Here is a 19,998-nt window from a genome sequence, read left to right on the forward strand (position 1 = left end):
TGTGTGTGTGTGTGTGTGTGTGTGTGTGTGTGTGTGTGTGTGTGTGTGTCTATGTGTATATTACCATGTGGATACCTGGTGGGACATGTGCAGCATTTCTATGCTTGTACTGATCAAATAACAATAGCCTTGGAATTGTAACACACACTAACGTCATTAAATTATAATCAACACACTCGCTATTCATACTCAGGAAATCACCTATCCAGCCCCACCACCCTGAAACACACACACACATGCATGCACACCTCTCCCCCCACCTATCTCTGTTTTCTTTATTGGAGACATAATGTAAACATTTGCTCTAAAAATATTACGGGACCCGGCGTACAGAGCAACGATGCATAAAACAAAACAAAGACGGCGGCGATGTGACACAAACATAGCATGACTGATGAACATGAACATAATGAAAGGATCAGCTGAGTTCTTAAACTATAACAAGTAGATTCAGGTAAAGGTAGTGGAGGAAAAAGAAAGCTATAATATTGTGAACCACAAGTATATAATCAAACAAAATGGAAAACTGCATTATCCGATTTCTTGTAAACACCACATTGACATGTAGAAAACGTGTTGGGAAGTAATTTCCTATTACGGAAAAACATCCAGAAGACTGTGGATTTTGTCCACCATCCTCTTTCTCTCCTGTCAACCAGTTCTCACTCCCATTGCGTCAAATACCGCAGCTTCGTCAGGGCCTCATGGTGTCTGATACCGACGCACTGAGGCCCTCTTTGGCATTTGTATGCGATGCACCAGGCTTGCAACTAACTCCAATGTAAACACACACATACTGATGTAATATAAAGTGCGGGATAGTCCACACAGGGCAGGCGCGAGGACAAACACCAGCATTTCATCGAGGAGACTGTTCGTGTCTCCTGCGAAACTAAAGGTAAACATTAACATTTTGTCACGTCAATCGTTCGTCAGTCGCTAGTCATGTGCCTCGTTTTGTCAGTGAAGTCAAAGTCAACCACGCTCTTTTTCTAAACATAGCTAAGTGGATTTATTGCCGAAACCTAACATGCATATATTAACACACCGTCCCTAACACGTCCAACACTGTCGCTACAGGGTAGAGCGGCATAGTTTGAAACTTAGGAGCACTAACAAAGCTGCAGTATTTTGATGACAATGTGTTGGTTCTGTCTCTTTCTGCTCTTCATTAAAAACTTTTATAATACAAAGTTGTCGCACAACATAAACACAACTATATAGACCAATAACAACACCTGTATTGTGTAAAAAACTGTACTTGCATTAAAGATAAGTGGTCAGATAGAGGTGACCAAAAGTTGTCTGCTTAACAGTATCTCATGCTGCCTCTACTGGTATTTAGATTCATCTGAGAGAATTTCTGTTGGTTGTGAAAACCGACTTTCTGTGAACAGATGGTCAAAATAGAAAGAAAACGATGCATATTCAAATGTAGCTCCGTGTGGGCATAATTCCTGCATGGCGCTTTTGCCTCTTTTCTGATTGTCCCTTCCTAATTCCTCAGTATATCTCATATCCCTTTGACTTTCTATTGTGCCCTAGGTCAACTGCTGTTACCTGCTGGTCTCCAGCTCTTAGGCTGTGGACAGTCACTGGATTATTGGAGGAAACTTAGTCTGTCAACAGCAAGTGTTGACATTTGGGCTTAGGAGATAAACCTGACAAGGGATCAAACAAAGACTGGCCCTTTTAACTGAAGAGCGGAGTGTGGGTGTTTGTGTGTGTGCGTCTGCATGAATGTTTGTCTAAAGAGGTTTCAGTGTTGCAAATTTGCAGCTGACAACCTTAGCCTATGTGGAAGGATGCTGATATTGTCTGAGGGCACACCTTTTAATGATTCAAAATACATAATGATGAATCTGTATCTAGAATATTTTCAGGCTTGTAACGTTTAGTCTTATTTGTGTATGGTACTTGTAGAGAGGTATCACAATTAATTTGACAATGATGTAATAATCTTTAACATATGCTTCACATAGCAGCTGTAACACTGGTTAATGGAGTGTAATGATGCAGGCAGGAGATAATAAAAAACAATACTGTGGGCTACTGTAACATAGAGCAGGTCAAGGCTTGGCTCTTCCTCAGCCCTGATGAAGTGTCAATCACATTGGAGTGAGGGATGGTAATAAGGATGGTAAAGAAAAATTGGATGGAGAAAGGAGAGCATCAGAGGGAGGGAGGGAGGGGATAGAGGGCTACCAGTTTAATGTTTCTGACAGAAGGAGGGGAGAGGAGAAAAGGAAGAAAGAAGAAGATCTACACATAGCTCAATGTCCCACTAATATCTCTGACAGAAGGATGGGAGAAGGCAGGGGAGGGGTAGAATACAAGGGAAGAGCAGAAGTAAGAGGAGAGAGGAGGCCACTGGCTAAGAGACCACTGACCTGTCCAAACCCGGGAGAGAGATGGCACAGATTTCAACTCAAAATCACTTTGTTTTGAGAAATATGTGACTAATTTAAATAAAGTGGAGTAACATAACGACTGCACGTGTTTTCATACGGGACACAAGAAGTCACTGAATGGGTTGATGAGTAATGTGAGTCATATTAATGGCCTTCACAGTGACCAGACCTCAACAGTTGAACACTTAAGCCGCATAGTGTCACTGACTATAAATATATACATATACATATAGCACCGATACTAAGCACTGCGCTGTAGCAGGTCACCAGACGTTTTTAGTACCTTTACTACAGTACAAGATTAGCCTCTGCATTAGCTTAAAATCAGATGTGGACACCCACTTAAAATGTATTTGTCACCTGAAGAGCCAATGTCCAGAGCTATGGCTTGCCAGGCAAAATCTTTTTTTGTCTTTACAATTACAACTAGTCTCTCCACTTCCATTATTTGATAAACATGAGAGCGACAATAATGCTGTGTTCACACTCAAAGCGGTACAGCAACAGGTTTCAAGTCATTTTCAATGGAAGAAGGAGACGTGAAGAAACAAACAGATGCTGGTTGTCGCTGTGTGACAGGTGTGACGCCACAAATTAAAGGTGAACTGGTCTCAACTTTTTTTTAGCACTTTACTGACAGGGTCTGTGTCATGGAGGTGCTGCATTGGATAATGTAGCAGTGACCTCCATAGCGCATTCTGACGCCTCTGTTCCTTACATTTATGTGTAAACTCCCGTTAGGTTATTTTGCCACGTCCGCCGTTCATAGATCATGACGCTGTTGCACGACATGTCGCTTCATTAGTGACGCCTCACAGAGGGGATAATGGCACACACTGACATTACAAGCCCAAAACTACCTTTTACCCCCATCATCACTGAAAATGGAGTTTCTGAAAATCTTCAACCTTGCTTTTCAGTTCCCTAAACTGCCTTTTGGGTGTGGACGAAACCCCAAAGTGCATTGAAAAAGCTACATTTACAAAAATGCCTGTGTACGTGTGGACAAGGCCTTATTGTTAACTTTTTGTGCTTCATTTGCATTCTTGACATTGCATGCATTTGGCAAAGCTTGGAACAAGGCTAAAAGTTAAAGAGCAGGGAGACAGAGTGCAAGACAAGATTAGACGTGTAGAGAAGGGAAAGAAACAATTAGGGTTGGAGTTAAATATGGAAAGGGTTGAGAGGGAAGTGTGAGAAAGCACACACAATACACACATACAATTCACCCTAGTATAAACATTATGCTCGGAGAATGTCCAGGAATATATGCTGTGGTAACTCTGACTCACACAACCTAACCACTTCTACACACACACACGTCGTCTCTACACACACACACACTCCGGGATGTCCAACATTATAATTAATCTGCCTGCTTCTTGGATCTTTCCCAAACACTTCTTTAGGAACAGAGGTTTAATTGTTATATCTACTGTCAGACTGCTGCAGCTCTGACCCTAGACTTCCTTACTACTTGTTTCGTTAATGTGGGCCATTTAGAAGAAACTACTGTTGGAAACCCTTGAAATGGATTTGTAAAGGAGTGTCAGGCCAATGCCTAAAATGTCAAATCGGAAAATGAGGATATGAAAGCATTTTCCTGTTTGCAATACAAATACCAGACTCTATGGTCCATTTCAGGTTATGTCCTTTAGTAAAAGGAATGTATGATGTAACCCGGGACGTGATGTGTCACTTAAAAGACCATATGTTTTTTTTAATGGTACTTTAAAAACCATATACATTAACATGCACGCATGTGACCCAATAAACAATGTACCCGCACACACACACACGCACACACACACACACACATCTTTTCTGTCGTGCTTGTCTATCTCTCTTGCTCTCTAAACACACTCACAAACACAAGCACACACACACACGCACCAGCACAGAGCAACTGCTAGATCCATTAGCAGGTCATGTAACAGTCATTGTTCATTGCTTCGTCTAAGCTTCTATTTTCAAGAGCCAGCAGAAAGAACAATAGTACACGCCAACACTGTCAGCTGTCTGGGTCATAAGAAAATCCAAACAAACCACAGGGTGAGGTCTCTATCAGAATACAATATTGTGTGTATGTGTGTTTATGTTGTTATGCATGCAAGGGTTAATAACTACATATCATATCAGCCCTTGCACTGTCTTATTCTTTGATGTTTGTTTACAGCATGTAGTGATATCATCATCAGCCTGCTCTAAGGTGAAATGGAGGTTCCATAAGGGAGTTTGAACGTCAAAAACAGCTGCGGAGCAAGTGTTAGCTCATTGCATTGTTCTCCTCAGACAGGCATGCAGTTGCTAACATACATGTTTAAGTGTGACTCTTTACTCCACAGCGGAGGTGTGGCCAAGGCACAACTGAGAAAGTCAGTGGAAGCCTGCTAAATGTGAACAGGGAAAAGCTTACGAGCTTGTTTGTGGTCAGTTAGCAAACTTGTTAGCTTAGCTCGGTTGCTAATGAGACAGTGAGTTCACACAGTTTATTTAAAAGATGGATTTTTACCATCGTCTTCTGTCTCATAATGGTCGGCAAGCTAGACCATTTGTGCAACAGTTTTTACTCCAACACAGGAGGATAAATAAAAGCGAATGGTACTATAGTACAGATAACAAGCTACGGTAGCTTCCTCTATTTTACTCTCAAAGTCAAAGGTCAGCACTGTAAAGACGGCTTGGTATTGGTCAACTATGCAACTCTGCGTGTCAGAGTTCACCAAGGTTGAACTTTGTGGATTAATTTCGCCGCCCCGAGCAGATCTTCGGATCATCTCTGATTTCATTGCAATGAATAGAATCTGCCACACAATTTCAGAGTTTTTAAACTCAGCTTTGTCCCAGCCATAAGGCTAAGTCTGAATTTTCTCCAACTGAGAAAATACAACAAATAAATACACCTGGTTTCCATTACTATTGCTCGCAAGATGATTAACAGGATAAGAAAGAGAAACAAAATACTTAAAATTATATTACTTGTTTTCTGACTTTTCCAGAATTATTGATTTTTCTTGTCAAATACCAGATTAACCACTGTAGGCCTTCAAACATCTTTAAATAGAGCATCTGAGAAGGTAAAATCACTCTGCCCACTTTGCACCAAAATCAAGTAACAACTGCTTAACTTTAAGGGATCGTACGGGGAAAAGTTTCAACAAGGAGGGACTCACTAACTCAAGTAGAAGCAGCAGGCTGAGGCAAAGCGGGTAAACACAGGAGTAAACGACAGCACTTTATCCCCACATAGAACAAACGTGTCAGAGAAATTATATGAAACAGAGAATCTTTGGATGGATTTTTCCATCAACCCCATCATTCACATTCATGATTTGAATACAACAAGGACAAAATCCTCTCACTGGGGCAGTTTCAGCCAGGTGAGTGTGCGGTCATTCATGACAGAGGTTTGCTTACGCACACACACACACACACACACCCACACACACACACACACACACCTGCCTCTTTAACAATCTATTCTTTATTCACATTGCTGTTAGTCTAGGTGAATCCTGGGTGATTGGGTGGGTTGTTAACTGCTTTATTCTTCTGTCTGAGCCACACACATACATTTACATACACACACACACACTCACAAAGACCCTGGGGTCAGTGTGCGGTTGGCTGTAACAGCCTGGATAGTGAAAAAGTGTGTAAAGAGGATGGACTGGTCTTACTCTCTCTGCATGACAGACACACACACACACACACTCACAAATAGTAATGGCTGGTCGACTGGTGTCTGTGGTCGCAGAGCGGTCAGTTGTGACAGACACATCGTATCCCCTCTGGCTGACCCTTAGCCACACACACACACACACACACACACACACACACACATATACATACGCAATTGTGCCCAATGGACCTTTCAATTCTTCCTTTATCCAACCCTTGTCCCTTTCTACAATCCTGCCATGCCATTCACCACTGTGCTAATGGCACAGAACCGCTATAAAGCCACATACAGAACTCCACTTCTGCCAAAATGCACAACTTTAACTCACATTTTCATTTTACACATTAGAATAAACAGACAGAAAGTCTCAGCTTCTGTTTGAAATCCTTTAAATTATAGAGGGCTACTGTACATATAGAATCTAGCGAGTAGTTATCACGTCTTGCGGTGCATTTCAGATGTCTGTTAAGGTACGAGTGGGCATGTTACGTTGCTTTTGAAGGCCATTTTATGACAACTGTCTATTCGGTTTTCAAAGAGAAATTCACTCTGATGCACTTGAGCACTAATGTAAAACAAACTGTTGTATTAGCAACCTTGCAGTTTGAGAGCCCATTTAATTGTCAGATTAACTATTAAAACAACTTGGGAGATATTGTTTTTTGGTGTCTGTCTGATTTAATTAACCATTTCTCTCCAAATCCTCCATTTTACATATTTTAGCCCACACTAAGTCTACACCATGCCATCTAATTTTGTGTGAAAAGGACATATCCACAACTGTTTTTCCAGGTCATTTTATTAACAATCTATGTCAGCTGTAAAACAACTGGAAAAAAAGTCAGCATCTCCTCTTCTTTATCCTCTTTTCAGTTGCCAAACAACACTACTGCCAATATATGGTTAAAAGTAGGAAAGACACAGCCCGGCGGACCAATTCACTTTTTTATGATCACTACATCATCAACATAAATACAGGTTAATGACACCAGCTGTGTGATCTGCAATATCAACATTTAAATTGAGTGATCACAGAGAGAACTGTCAACTTAACTTTACTGCCACACAGTCCCCAACCCGCACATGGGCTTTTGCAAAAGCTCAGGTTTCCCTGTACACACTGAAACTCAACGCCAGCATTTTAAGATTCATACACGGTGGAGACCCTTTTGGAGGAGCTCAATTTTGAGGAGAGAAAAATAAAAATAAATTCTGAATGGAGGGCTGAATCAGAGAGATTACAAATTGAACATAATGCAGACAAACTCGGGACAGTTTAATGTTGAACCGATCACATCTTTTCTGCAAATTATATACTTAAAACAGTGAACAAGCTGATGATATGTATTTATTCATATATATTGTCAGGATATCTGAGGTTGAACTTTTCCTGCAAGCTGATGCATTCTTGTACACTGCTCACATTGACTGAGATAATACAAAAAGAAAAAGGAGTTTAAGGATTACTGCCATATTGCCCTGACAATCACCACAAAGACAAATCCTCCCAGCACCTTTACTGTTCTCATGATGTGAACATTTCAAATCTAAATCCTCCACTGCTGCCCAGTTTGAAGGGCTTACACCTCTAATCAATGTGTTGCTATTCAATTAGGGCAACTATTGTGCTGTGTCATTCAGAGAATGGCTAATAAAGCCTAATTGCAGCGCACAGATCCATAAAGTCAGGCAGGTGAAGAGGCAGAGAGAGCTGCTTTATGGGTTTTAAAAGAGGGGGTGGGGGTGGGCATTGTTCTCCCATGATAAAGCCCTGCTCCATTCTCTGTGTGCGTGTATGTTTACTTACCTTTCTGTGGAGGCCTGAAGGTATAATTTTTGGTGACGTGCGTGTGTGTCTGTGTGTGTTTGCTTACCTCTAAGTGAGAGGCTGAGGAAGTGGGTGATGTGCAGGTCACTTGGTCACTATGACAGCTTGTGTGTGTTGCTGTATGTGCTTAGACTTAATGGAGAGTAAATACAAAGATCCCAACCATTAACTGTGCCATAATGTTTGGTCATGGTGACACTAGGAAACATTATCTATGGACAGTTCCTCTCTTTGACTGAAGGAATTTGGTCCTGGAAATGTATGCTCTTTTGTTCATTTCCAATCCTCCACAATGGAACCAAGAGGTCACATGGGAGCTTAAAATGTTCGAGAGATGGGGCAGCACTGTGATTAACCTTAATCCATCACTGATGAATTGAGTCACACACCTAACAAAAGTACCAGAAAAAACATTATAGACTTATACAGACATTGGAGAAGTTACTCTTAAATATTCAATAACTCTGTACCAGAGTATCATACCATCAGGGGCACTTTATTTTATTTGGAGACAGCTTCTTGGTGACAAAGATCTTTTATTTCTCTGCCAGAAAGGACCTTTTGAAACCACACGAGCCATATGAAAGAAGTGAGATTGTCGTGTGTTCTGAATACATGAAAGTGTAAAAAATTACAATAAAACCAAGTGTTGGTACTTTTGAAGCACATTAAGTAATTTAAACAATGCCTCTCTGGACTGGATCCCCATGATTTGAGATTTAAGAGATGTTACATGATATTTAACGAAAACTTTCTTCATATTCAAGCTTTCTAGTCTGGCTGCAGAAGAATCCCCTGTAACCTAAAGATCACCAGTTTGATCCTTGTAGAGTCACTGTGTCCAAACAACAGCCACGCTGAAAGCCTTTCTGAACTGCTTTTGATCATCTTTGTGAATCTTCCCCTGCTGAAAAATGCTGTGTTCCTTGCTGAAACTAATGTAGTCATTTTGCTGACATGAGAAATGTAGAAAGGAGGTTGGCCAGCAAGTTTTTTTGACAGAAGTTTGGACAGAAGGAGACTTGAGATGTGAGATAATTTTATCTGGATGGAGTCCCTTCTGCATTGAATAATTTAGTCAGCCAGACAGTCAGTCAGCCAGCCAGTTGGTGAGGCAGCCATTGAGTTCACAGTTTGTCTGTCAGTTGATTAGCCAGTCCAGCTATCAAGATTCAGTCATTCAGCCAACCAGAGAATGATTTGGGGAGACGACCCCTTAGCCAGTTGACCAGATAGCTAGCCAGGCTGCTGCCAGGCTTCAGCTTGTGGTGGCGAGTAAGTGGTCTGTTTGTGAACCAGTCAGGTTGTCCCACCACTTGTACAATCAGTCAGGCAATCATAAAGTCAGCTATTTAGTCAACTAGTTATTGAATTGGTAAGTCAGTCATCAGTCAGTTAGACCATCTGGCGTCTTCCAAAACAGCAAGTCGACCTTTTGTATATTTTCAGAGCTGTACAGGCAGATGTATGTGTATTCAATGTAAAAAACTGCACAGCATATACATACAGTACAGTATGTGCATTTGTGTATCAGTGTGTAGTGGACCACCCATAGGCCTAAAGAGTCTCTGGGTGAGGCCTGGATCTGGATTAATTATGGTCTCCGTAAGAAGTGGTTTTGTGGCAGGTTGGTGGGAGGGATGGGGTTGTTACACCTGTGAACTCCGTCACTGCAAACCTCAAGCCAGCTCCCTGACATGGGGCGGTAGGTATGTTGGCCAGGATGGAAATGACTCCCAGCTTTCCTTCCTTCGGGCCCGAGGGGGAAATCTCACACATACAGTCCATATACTCCTTTGTCCAAAAGCGAAGAAACATCAAGAAAGAAATCCAGATATGTTTTAAGGAATGAGAAAGTTCTCGCTTTCCAGCTGGATAGGGAAGTGAGAGCAATTTTCTGAGAAATGCGGACAGAGTCCCCTGTTGTGGAGATACAGTATATAGGAACTGCCCTTTGCTGGGACCCCAGCAGATATAAATGGCGCTTCAATCTCGTCCCCCTGGCAGTGGGTCTTCAGGTGTTACCGAGAGTTGGAGGCGTTTTACCTCACGCCGATGCCGATAAATCTGTCACCTAGAATCCGTCACTGGGCCGCCAGTCGGAGGAAACAAATTGTAGCTTTGGGTTGGAGGAAGGGTGGAGAGGTAGGAGGAAGAGGAGAGCCTGGAGGGAACGAGAGAAAGAGAGCGAAAGGGAGAGAGAAGTGACCTGTCAGCCCAGCCCATTCATCATCTGGACAAAATGGTCGCCTTCGTCCTTTTCCGCTGACTTGCCAAAACATCCTGTGGTAAGCAAGTTTTAAGGTGACGTTTAAGTGTGTGTGTCATAGGCTTTCTTTTTCTCTCGCTTGCTACCTTTCATTTGGCCTCATCAATATTAGAAACATTTCCTTGTTTGCCTTTTTTGAATGAAAAAGAACACACTAGCTCCATGTTTTCATCTAGCACAGTGCAGATAGGTCGGCTGTTGCATCTTCTCCCATGGCATCAGAATTTAAGGACACACCATGAATGGGAATAACATTAAGTCATGAGAGTAAGAAAAGTCGTGTGTGGTATTTAAAAAAACGTGGTGAGGCGGCTTCTCTGGTCGTTCTTAATTATTATTTTTTTATATACAGCAGCGGGCCCCATCATCTAACGTTGTACAGTTGTGTGTAAGCTATTACAAGTTGGCATGCTGTGGACCACATTAATGAGGACCTCCAGTTGGAGCGGTCAGGTAGAGTTGGGTCTGTGGCGGCCAGAAAGCTGACAGCTTGGTCCCCTGGAGAAAATGGTGAGCCAGTTTGGGTTTGGCAAGACTGTGTGTGTGTGGGAATTGTTCATTCTGTATGTATTAATATAGAGAAAAAGAGAACATACAAATAAATGTACAGTACATAAATGTAAACCTGGGTGCAAATACAAACACAAATATAAAGCCACAGACTTTAGCAGTCAAACGTTGTTGCTGTCACACACATGCTCAAAACAGACAAATGCAAAAACCCGGCCTATTCTCGGACACACACACAAACAAATGAATGTGGACTAAATTAAACACTGACAATTCAAACCCTTCATAGTTACGCTTGTCGAAGGTCTCATTAGGCCTGCTGTTGTAGAGCTGTGCAAGGGACCATGAATTGTACAAATGGAGATAAGAGGGCTCGGCAGTCTTGCAGACAATTTCTCCTCAGAGGCAACCATGGGTATTGCAATCAGTTGTACACATGGAAAGTGAGGGAAGTAGTTTTGTGAAGAATGAAAAGACCGTAAGAGAGAAGTTAAGATCCTGTCTACATTCTTGCTGCTACAATGTGACCGACAAGAATTTACACTTTTAATGCGTCTTGGACAGATTGGATACCTGTCCCATTTCAACAAGGCTAAGTGTGCATTCAAGAGGCATTCAAGATGGATTGAAATTCAATTACTCAAACAACCTCACTGAATGATCTGTGTGGGTGTAAGAGCAATGTGGGTGAAGGCTTGTGAAGATGATGAAAAATGTCTCGTTTCAGGCATAGTTCAGAAATACGAGTCATCCTTATGTTTGTGTTAGGTTTATGGATGGTTGTAAGGCCAAAGGAAATAGTTTATATGTGAAGATGCAGATCTCAATTGGTTTTTATCAGGATCACAGACACTTGAACTGTCAAGTGGCAAAGTGGCTTAGATGTTGTGTCAAACACTTCATTTAAAGGTTAGTATTTGCAGCATAGGTGTCAGATCCATCTGTTGCAAACCAAGAACTTGATGAGAAAATACATTTAGATTTTGTGATTTTTGATTTGATGTATTTATGGTTGTTGTCAGTGAGGGAGATAAAAAAGCGTCACAAATTTAAGATAAAAATAAATATATGAACTTCGTGTGGTGCCCCATATGGAGCTTATTCTGCCATCGCTGTTGTTCTTCCTCAACACGAGTGTCAACTAAATGCATGATTTTTAAAAGTGAACTTTTACCTGTGTTTTCTTCTTCAAAATGTGCAGTAAAGTGTCTGAAATACAGAGGCTTTACACATTCAGAATGTATGCATGAGCCTAAAGCAAACCATCTGAATCGCATATATTTCAAAACAATATGTCATACTGTATATCTCCACATTCATGTACAGTGTGTGATGACTGATGGGCTTCAGTGATGGCCTGTCAATACGCAGCATGGGCAGGAAATAAAGAGACCCCCCCCACCCCTTTTCCCCAATAGGCAGCAACATAAAGAGAGGTGGGGTGGTGGCGAGGGTGGGGTGAGCAGATAGATCATAGTAACAGCCAATAATAAATGGATCATGCTTCTATGTTTTTAAAGCCAGTGGCAGCTGTATTGAATGGGAAACCTTGTGTGGGGTAGAAAATAGAGGTTTATTGATCAGACACAGCTTGTCCGGGTGGAGTGGTTAGGGGGGTGGGGTGTTTGAGGCCCGTCGACCTCCAGGAAAATGATGTGCTCTCTGAGTTTTCTATTTCATAGACAACCAAACCCCCACCCTCCCACACACACTCCAAGTACCTCACCTCCCTGTCCGGTTTGCTGCCAACACACACACACACACACACACACGCACCGTTTTTTTGAATAGATGGATGAATAATGAGGAGGCCTTTAGGCTGCGGCCACATAGAGACACGGCAGCGCTTGTTTCAAATGTTTGTTTGTGTTAAAGGTGAGGTCAAATGGGGATATTTTTGCATCCATCTTTGTTATTTGTCTTGTGGTCATTCAGGGTGCTGCATTGTATGGCGGTAAGTGAAAACTTCCACAGGGGAAAAGGAAATTGTTGTTTGGCTACAGACTTTTGAGGAAGTGAATACTCGGATACAGAGCAACCCGCATAGCTCACCACAGAAATGCCAGCTGTTCAGTAACTGGCGTATCAGTATTCAGTCAATGTGGCATGATAAACTCAGTTAAAGGAATTCAATGAAAATCTGATCCTAACTCACCTTGTGAAAACATTTTGCTTATTACTGTATTTAACTCGTTATAAACACATCCTATTCTCCCATAAATATCAAATCTATATCATGTAAATGTCGTGGCTATTCCATCATGGCCGATCCAGACTCCTACCTTATGTTTTAATATCATCTTATCATTTGGCCAAAGTACCGAACCAAAATGCTGCAACTTGAGCAGACAAACAACCTTCAAGCATAATACTTTCGCTGCTACACGATTTGATTCGATTGAAAAATGTTAGGCGCCAATCTCCCTCCATAGAACATTTGACATTCTGATGGTGTGGTGGCTGTTTGATTTGCAGAAATGTGCATATTTATTTTCTCAGTTGCCCTCGCCAAGCTCCGATTCCGAAAAGGATTTTCTTTCATTTGTCTGTCCTTTCTTTTCCTGGTATTATTTTTCGTTTCTTTTTTCTCTCTTTCGCTCGCTCCAAAAGCCCAGTCGCAGGCAGACTGGGTCGCCGACCAATTTAAACAGCGAGGTTTTCGGCAGCTAAACGCCAGCTAGCAGGAGTGCTGTGGTCTCGTGCAGTACTTTGTCTGTGGCCACACAATTAAGGATTTAGGTGTGGCGATAGGAAGAATGTGGAAATCGGATCTTGGCAGCCCACACCCTACTAACTCTTGGTTTCTTTCTTTCCCTTTCTCTTTAACTCTACAATGTTCCTTGAGGGAGAGAGAGAGAGAGAGGGGGAGGGGGGGGGGGGGGGGGGTAGATGTAGTAGGTGCATTTTAAATTGAGATAAGGACAAATGCAGACGTAGAGAGAGCAGTACAGGAAAAAAAAGACAAACATTGTGTGGGATTTCATCCTGCATCTAAACCTATCAAGTATTTGAGTTAAAGTATTCCTCTCAGATTGTCTGTACCGTATCTTACCAATTACACACTTTAACATGCCATGTGCAACCTGTGCAGCAGCAATGGGAACCTATCCATCAAACAGGACCTCATTGCGGCTTTTCCTGTTTTTTTCCAACATTGTGTATATGTATGCACTGGCACTATGTCTTATGAGATAATAAAAAGGTAAAACACTAATGTACACACTGCTAGAGTTTACTAACATAAAAATGTACGAACTAGTACATGCAGAAAGATACTCACAGTGACATGAATTGGACAAATAAATGAAGAAAGAAAACAAGATTATAGTGTTTTGGAAGAATTGACCACCATCCATCATTGACCTTATTCCCCCATATGGTGTATTGACAATGGTGGTGGCAAATCTCCCATAGATGACCAGTTGGTGATCTTGTGATTGTGAAGGCCAACATCATTTTGATACTCATCAAACCATTCAGTGTCCCCGCTATGGCTGCATCATTCAATTATCTTTCTACAGTTATTCATACACAAATATAACAAAACAATATAGACCGAGTGACACACATACATGCATATTTTTAATACTCTATGTGTGTAAATGTCGGTCTCTGTCCCTGCATGCACACACACACACACACACACACCCACACACACACATACACATGTTGCAAGTTGAAGGCTCAGAAGAACTTGAACTGAACCTCCGAAATGCATCACTTGCTGACAAAATGCTGCCTGGAAGAAGCATTTCAATAGAAAATTCCAGCATGGACCAAATAAACTGCTTCAGCTATGACTTATCAAACCCACAACAAGACCATTCTGCACTTTTGACCCATAAACTTTCTCCATTATCCCCCAGACTGTCACCAACTTATGATCCATGCTCCATAAAACCTCTTCATTCATCACCACCAATTAAATCAATTATCATTCCTGGAATCGGGTCCCGACAAATCACAGTGGTCGATGGGCAGGTGGGCTCAGGCCAGTGGGGGCATTCGGACAGGCAAAATGAGACAGCGGACAGATAGAATCATCCTTCATGCTAAGTGGGATTGTCCTGACGCAGGCTGAGATAGAGCTCGAGGTGTAATGGACCTCTTTGCCTTGACTTCCTGTGGCCTCAGCGACAGTGTAGGGTGGAGAGCAGACCTGGGTCAAACAGCGGCTGAATAGTTTTTATCTAAAGTGAAATAGCTGCCATTTTAAAATTAAACTTTGATTAATGGCACAAATCTTACAATGTCCTTTCATTTTTAAAGCTGTAGTGTTAACTTTTCATATTAGAAAGAAAAGTAAACAGGACATATTCATAACACTTAAACCATTTGTCCTGGCAACTGAGGTGATGCCAGCAGTTTGAGAGCAGGGAAGTCATTCCATCAACAATGAATAAATAAAATAAATAATAAAAAAGGAAAGTTTCCTGAGCAATAAAACATGTCTAGCAGCTAACACTGTGTATGCATGTATTCAATATTTTAAAATGAACCACCTTAAATGACTCTATCGACTCATGCCTGCATATAACTATTCTACTATACCTAATCATTTCAAACAGGAATAAAAAAACTATGTAGTCACATGTGTTGGTGTTAGGTAAAGTGTAAAATATCTTCAAAGTTGTTGCACTGCGGAAAGTCTTATGGACAGGTGCACTCTGTCGATCACTTGTATTGTGATAACATGCTACCAGTTAACACGTACCGCTGTTGGAAATAATGTCATCCAGGGGACATGACAATTCTTCCAAAGTTGTCAATGTAAATTAGCTGCATATGCATACAACTTAGACACGGTTGCTTGTGTTGGCTTGCTGAGAGTTTGCGTCAGCACTGTCGGATACATCTAACCATCAGCTACACTCAGGAAATCACTGATAAGCAAACTTGAGGACAGCTTGTAACTACTATGGTCTCTAGCAAGTGAAACTCATGCTGGCTCTTACTTTTTCTGCAATGTCAGAGTCATAGGATGCCGTATCTGGTCCTACATGTACCATCCTTACAGTATACAAATAGTACAATATAAGAAATTGTACCCTTATGACCTGAACATTGTTCAAGTAACTTCAACTTTGGCTCTTTTGTAGAAACTATATATCTTCACAAACTCTATTAGGTTAAGAATTGCATGACGCTATATGAACTGATCCATTTTTTTGCATTGATCTTGATAACAATAATGATGAAACACAATAAAACTATAGGCTAAATATCCATCACATCGTTTTCAGCTCTCTCAATGTAATCTCTGTTATGTCATATTTTAAACATACTCTTGTGGGGTACCTCATGGATACATTTTAGGCCTATTCTTTTTTTCTACATAAAAGCACTCGCCTGGTTACTTAACAAGTATACTTCTTTCAATTGATGATCTACATTTTCCATTCATTCTCGTTGATAGTGACAGCCTGGTTGCTCTAAAGGATTGGTTTGAGGAAATGTTTTAAAAAAGAAAGCTTCAGAAAAAACATATTTCCAAATAAGGAATGATGCACCAACCCATTTAACTTATCAACTTTTTAAAGTTTTTAATCTGACTTTTAATTCATGTTTTTTTTATACCACTATTGACTGTATACTTTTATGACAATGTGTCTTGTCTTCATTGTCTAAGCACTTTGTCATTTTTATTATACAAAGGGAAATAGTATTCACTGTAGACAACTGTTTTGCTGCCCTTGTGATACACATGATAATGTTTCAGCACACTGACTTACTATTTAGATTTTGACACTCATCACCTTGAATAGAACCACAACAACACTATCAAAGGGAAATTAAGTTTACTATTATTTATACAGTCAGGACCTCAGGATGTGAGACAAGATTCCATCTGTATACCCTTCAGAACAGCGCCTGGTTTACTGTCATGTCTCACAATAACTTGTGGATGGTCAAGGGCATTACAGCAGACTATGAATATGTTATAGTTGAGTTCTTCCATCAACTTAACTAATATCCAGAGGGAATGGTGGGAGGACAAAGAAGGTAGACTTAAAATGCCTTCATGAGGAGACATGGGAACAGACAGACAGAAAGAGAGTGATAGGGAGATGAGAACACATGGGCTGAAAGGGATTTCCTGAGGTTATGGTATCAATACATTTAACATGTCCTCTCTGTTTTACTATCGCACCACTGGGTTCCCACCCTCCTTCCCCACATAAAACACATCATCGAGTCCTTCCTGTCCTCGGCAGCTTCCAAAGATGTTGACGGATGTTGGTTTGGACTCAAGGATGGAGATGGTTGCCAAAAGCTAAGTCTTATCTTCTCCTTAACCTCATGTTTGAGACAAACAAGAGGAGAAAAGAACCACCACAATGACCACGAGGCTATAACAAGTAAGGTAATTTTTTTATTGCAGTAACATTTTATCCAATGTGACTTAAAAAGAGCAAGCAGGAAAGAGTTTTTTGAAGATTGTTACCAAAGTCATGTCTATACCTCTGACTGAAAGCCTGAGAAAGCAATGGAAAACAGAGACAGTGTGCGTCTTGATGCAGTTTCCAAGAGGCACACACACATCTTAGCAGGTGCTGCAATGTAATTATCCAACAAATAGGTCATGGATGACTTTTGATTTCACATAGCGTCATGAACAGTGGCCTCTTGGGTGAAAGTTGTGTGTTTGTTTGACCCATCCATCCACTCCGCCTTGCTCTGCAGTATCTAATAATGATACATGATGCATCTCATACAGACACTAAAGGATGCCTCGGCGCATAGGTATCAAATGCCGAGGAGCACTGAGAAAGCGTGAGTATTTGACGAGTTGGAAGTGAAAACAGGTTGGCTTGGTTGTTTTTTATTCTACTTATTGTTCTACAGACATGTTTTGAGTAGGGGGTCTTTTCAGGTAGGGTTCGTGACATTTTAATGGTATAAAGGATGGACACATCTTGGGGTGTCTAACATGTAACCTCTTGTTTCTCGAATGCCTAAAGCCATATATTTCTGCCAAACACCATCTTTTTTTTCAGGGTGTAATACTGTTGCATCACAATTCTTTCAGAAGTCTATTTTTGCAAGTACGACAGTGAAAAAAACATGTTGAAACACTACATAATTGTTTTTTTAATGCTGCACTTCACACGTCTATCAAACAAGAGTACACAGCAGTTTACTACAGAGAAATACATTTTAAAAAACATGAACAAAATTCAAATAATCAGTCTTCGAAATATCAAAAGCATCACACTTCTCTGCCACAAACACCTGTTTCAACAGTCAATTTCAGTACGTTTCCAGGGTAAAGCCCTCTGATGAATTTTACAGCACATTATTCCCTCTCTCAGACTTGTTAACGACGAGGAGATGATTTTGATGGATTTATTTACTTTAAGGTATTTTCATATTGTAAAAACAATTAAGTTTATTGATTTCTACCCATTGGCTGTAACGAGTTTCTGTTCTCAGGCAGTACGTTAGAGAAAGGGAGGTAGAGAAATGAACAAAAACTGACAGAAACAGAGAAAGATAGAAAGACAAACTGATAGAGAGAAAAGAGAAACTGAAAACAAGAGTAAGAAAAGGGAGGGAGAGTGAGGTTGAGGCCTGTGGTGGATTGCGGGCTGGGGCTGCTGCTGCCTCAGCATATCAGCCGACCGGTCTAGCCTGAGGTGATATGTTTTCCTCAGGAAATATCTGTGGAGGCTAGTGGGTCTAGTACTGGGAGCCCTGCCGGCTGTGAGCAGCCAGGGAGGAGGTGGGGGGATGGGGGTGAGAGCGGGGCCGAGGGCTTAGAGCAGCCCCAGGAAAAGACTCCCTTCCTGGGGTAGAGACGGGTGTGAGGTAGACTGAAACATAGAGCTCCAACATGACAGGGCTTTGAAGTTGTTGTCATGCAAGGTATATATACTTTAGGTGCTGAGTGGTGTAAATAAATTAGACAAAAGAAGCACTTAAATTCTTTCCAACATATTTTCCTGGTTAACTTTTGGGCCGTGGGGCCTATTTTAAAAGAAAAAAAAAGTTGGGTTGAACAGTAAAACCACAATGTCATGAACGTATTGATTTTTCAGATTAAATACATGCATCTGCAATAAATGTTTCTCCAGAATGAAAAAAATGGATTTAGATTAGAAATAGATTTTTTACTGACGTCCATGCAATCTGACATTGAACAACTGTGTTTTACTATGTACAGGGGTCATTAAACTCACTCAACACATCAATGCACAAGTAAACTTCAGAGATATTTTATAAAACGCAAGTTATTTACATATTTTGAGCATTCTTTCAAATAGCGCATACTGTAGCTACATGCAGCTTGATCCTGAGCATAGAGGAATGCTTTCAACACAGAAAAGTACCCTGCTTGCTATGCTTGGCTAATTACCAATGAAACAAAATAAACCTTAATACCTTCAGATGTGATGGCTACAACGTCCATGTCTGTTTAAATGAAGTGTTTATTATGCCACACGACTTTTAATCTTTTTTATTTTATGTGCAGAGTTTTAGTCTCTGGAATGGGACACGTTTCATTCCAAACTTCATTTTTCCCCACTGGTTACAGTATTTCCTCTTACAAAATAAATACTAACTGAACATTTAAGGGAAGTAACGGAAACTCTTGGTTGACAAAATGAGAATCTCATTATAGAGTTTATTTAAATTTAGAGACACTGAACAATAAATGTTTAAAAATGATTTGTTTCCATTTCAAATGATGTGAGACCCACTGCTCCTGGTGTAATTAAAAAAACTTACTTAATCTAAAGAGTGTCTAGACTATTCCCCATTATCTGGTAGTGTACTTTGCCACGCTGTCAGTGTTTTCCAGGAAGTATTTGAATCGTTTATTAAGTATTTCCCCCTTGAAATAGAGACTTCATAATTGTTATGAGAAGGAAACAGAGGAAAAAGGCTCAAGTCTCCAAAAGAAAACTCGTGTTCAGCTCTCCAGAGTCTAACAGCATCCTACAGCAAGTCCATCTGTTACGCGTGTGTATGTTTATGTACTGTAGATACGGGGAGTGGTGTGCATTTTGTGTTTGTGTGTGTGCATATATATGCTCAAAGGATACTGATTGCAAAGGGATGGAATAGGAACTTATGTTTGGATTTCCATGTTTCAAACTTCATCAAAGAGGAGCGAAACAGGATGTCTGTAGAAACAAGCTCACACATACGTACATACAGTCCATTGATACTGGCATATATATGTGGAAATATCCTCATATGGGGCATACAGTACAAATTATAAAGGAAGCATTCTGTATTTGCATTTTTAATTCTGGGATAAAATCATGTTTTTTTCACCATAGAATCCCATGCA

Source organism: Anarrhichthys ocellatus, unplaced genomic scaffold (genome assembly GCF_004355925.1).
Source record: "Anarrhichthys ocellatus isolate YVR2014 unplaced genomic scaffold, GSC_Weel_1.0 scaffold22, whole genome shotgun sequence".
Taxonomy (NCBI): domain Eukaryota; kingdom Metazoa; phylum Chordata; class Actinopteri; order Perciformes; family Anarhichadidae; genus Anarrhichthys; species Anarrhichthys ocellatus.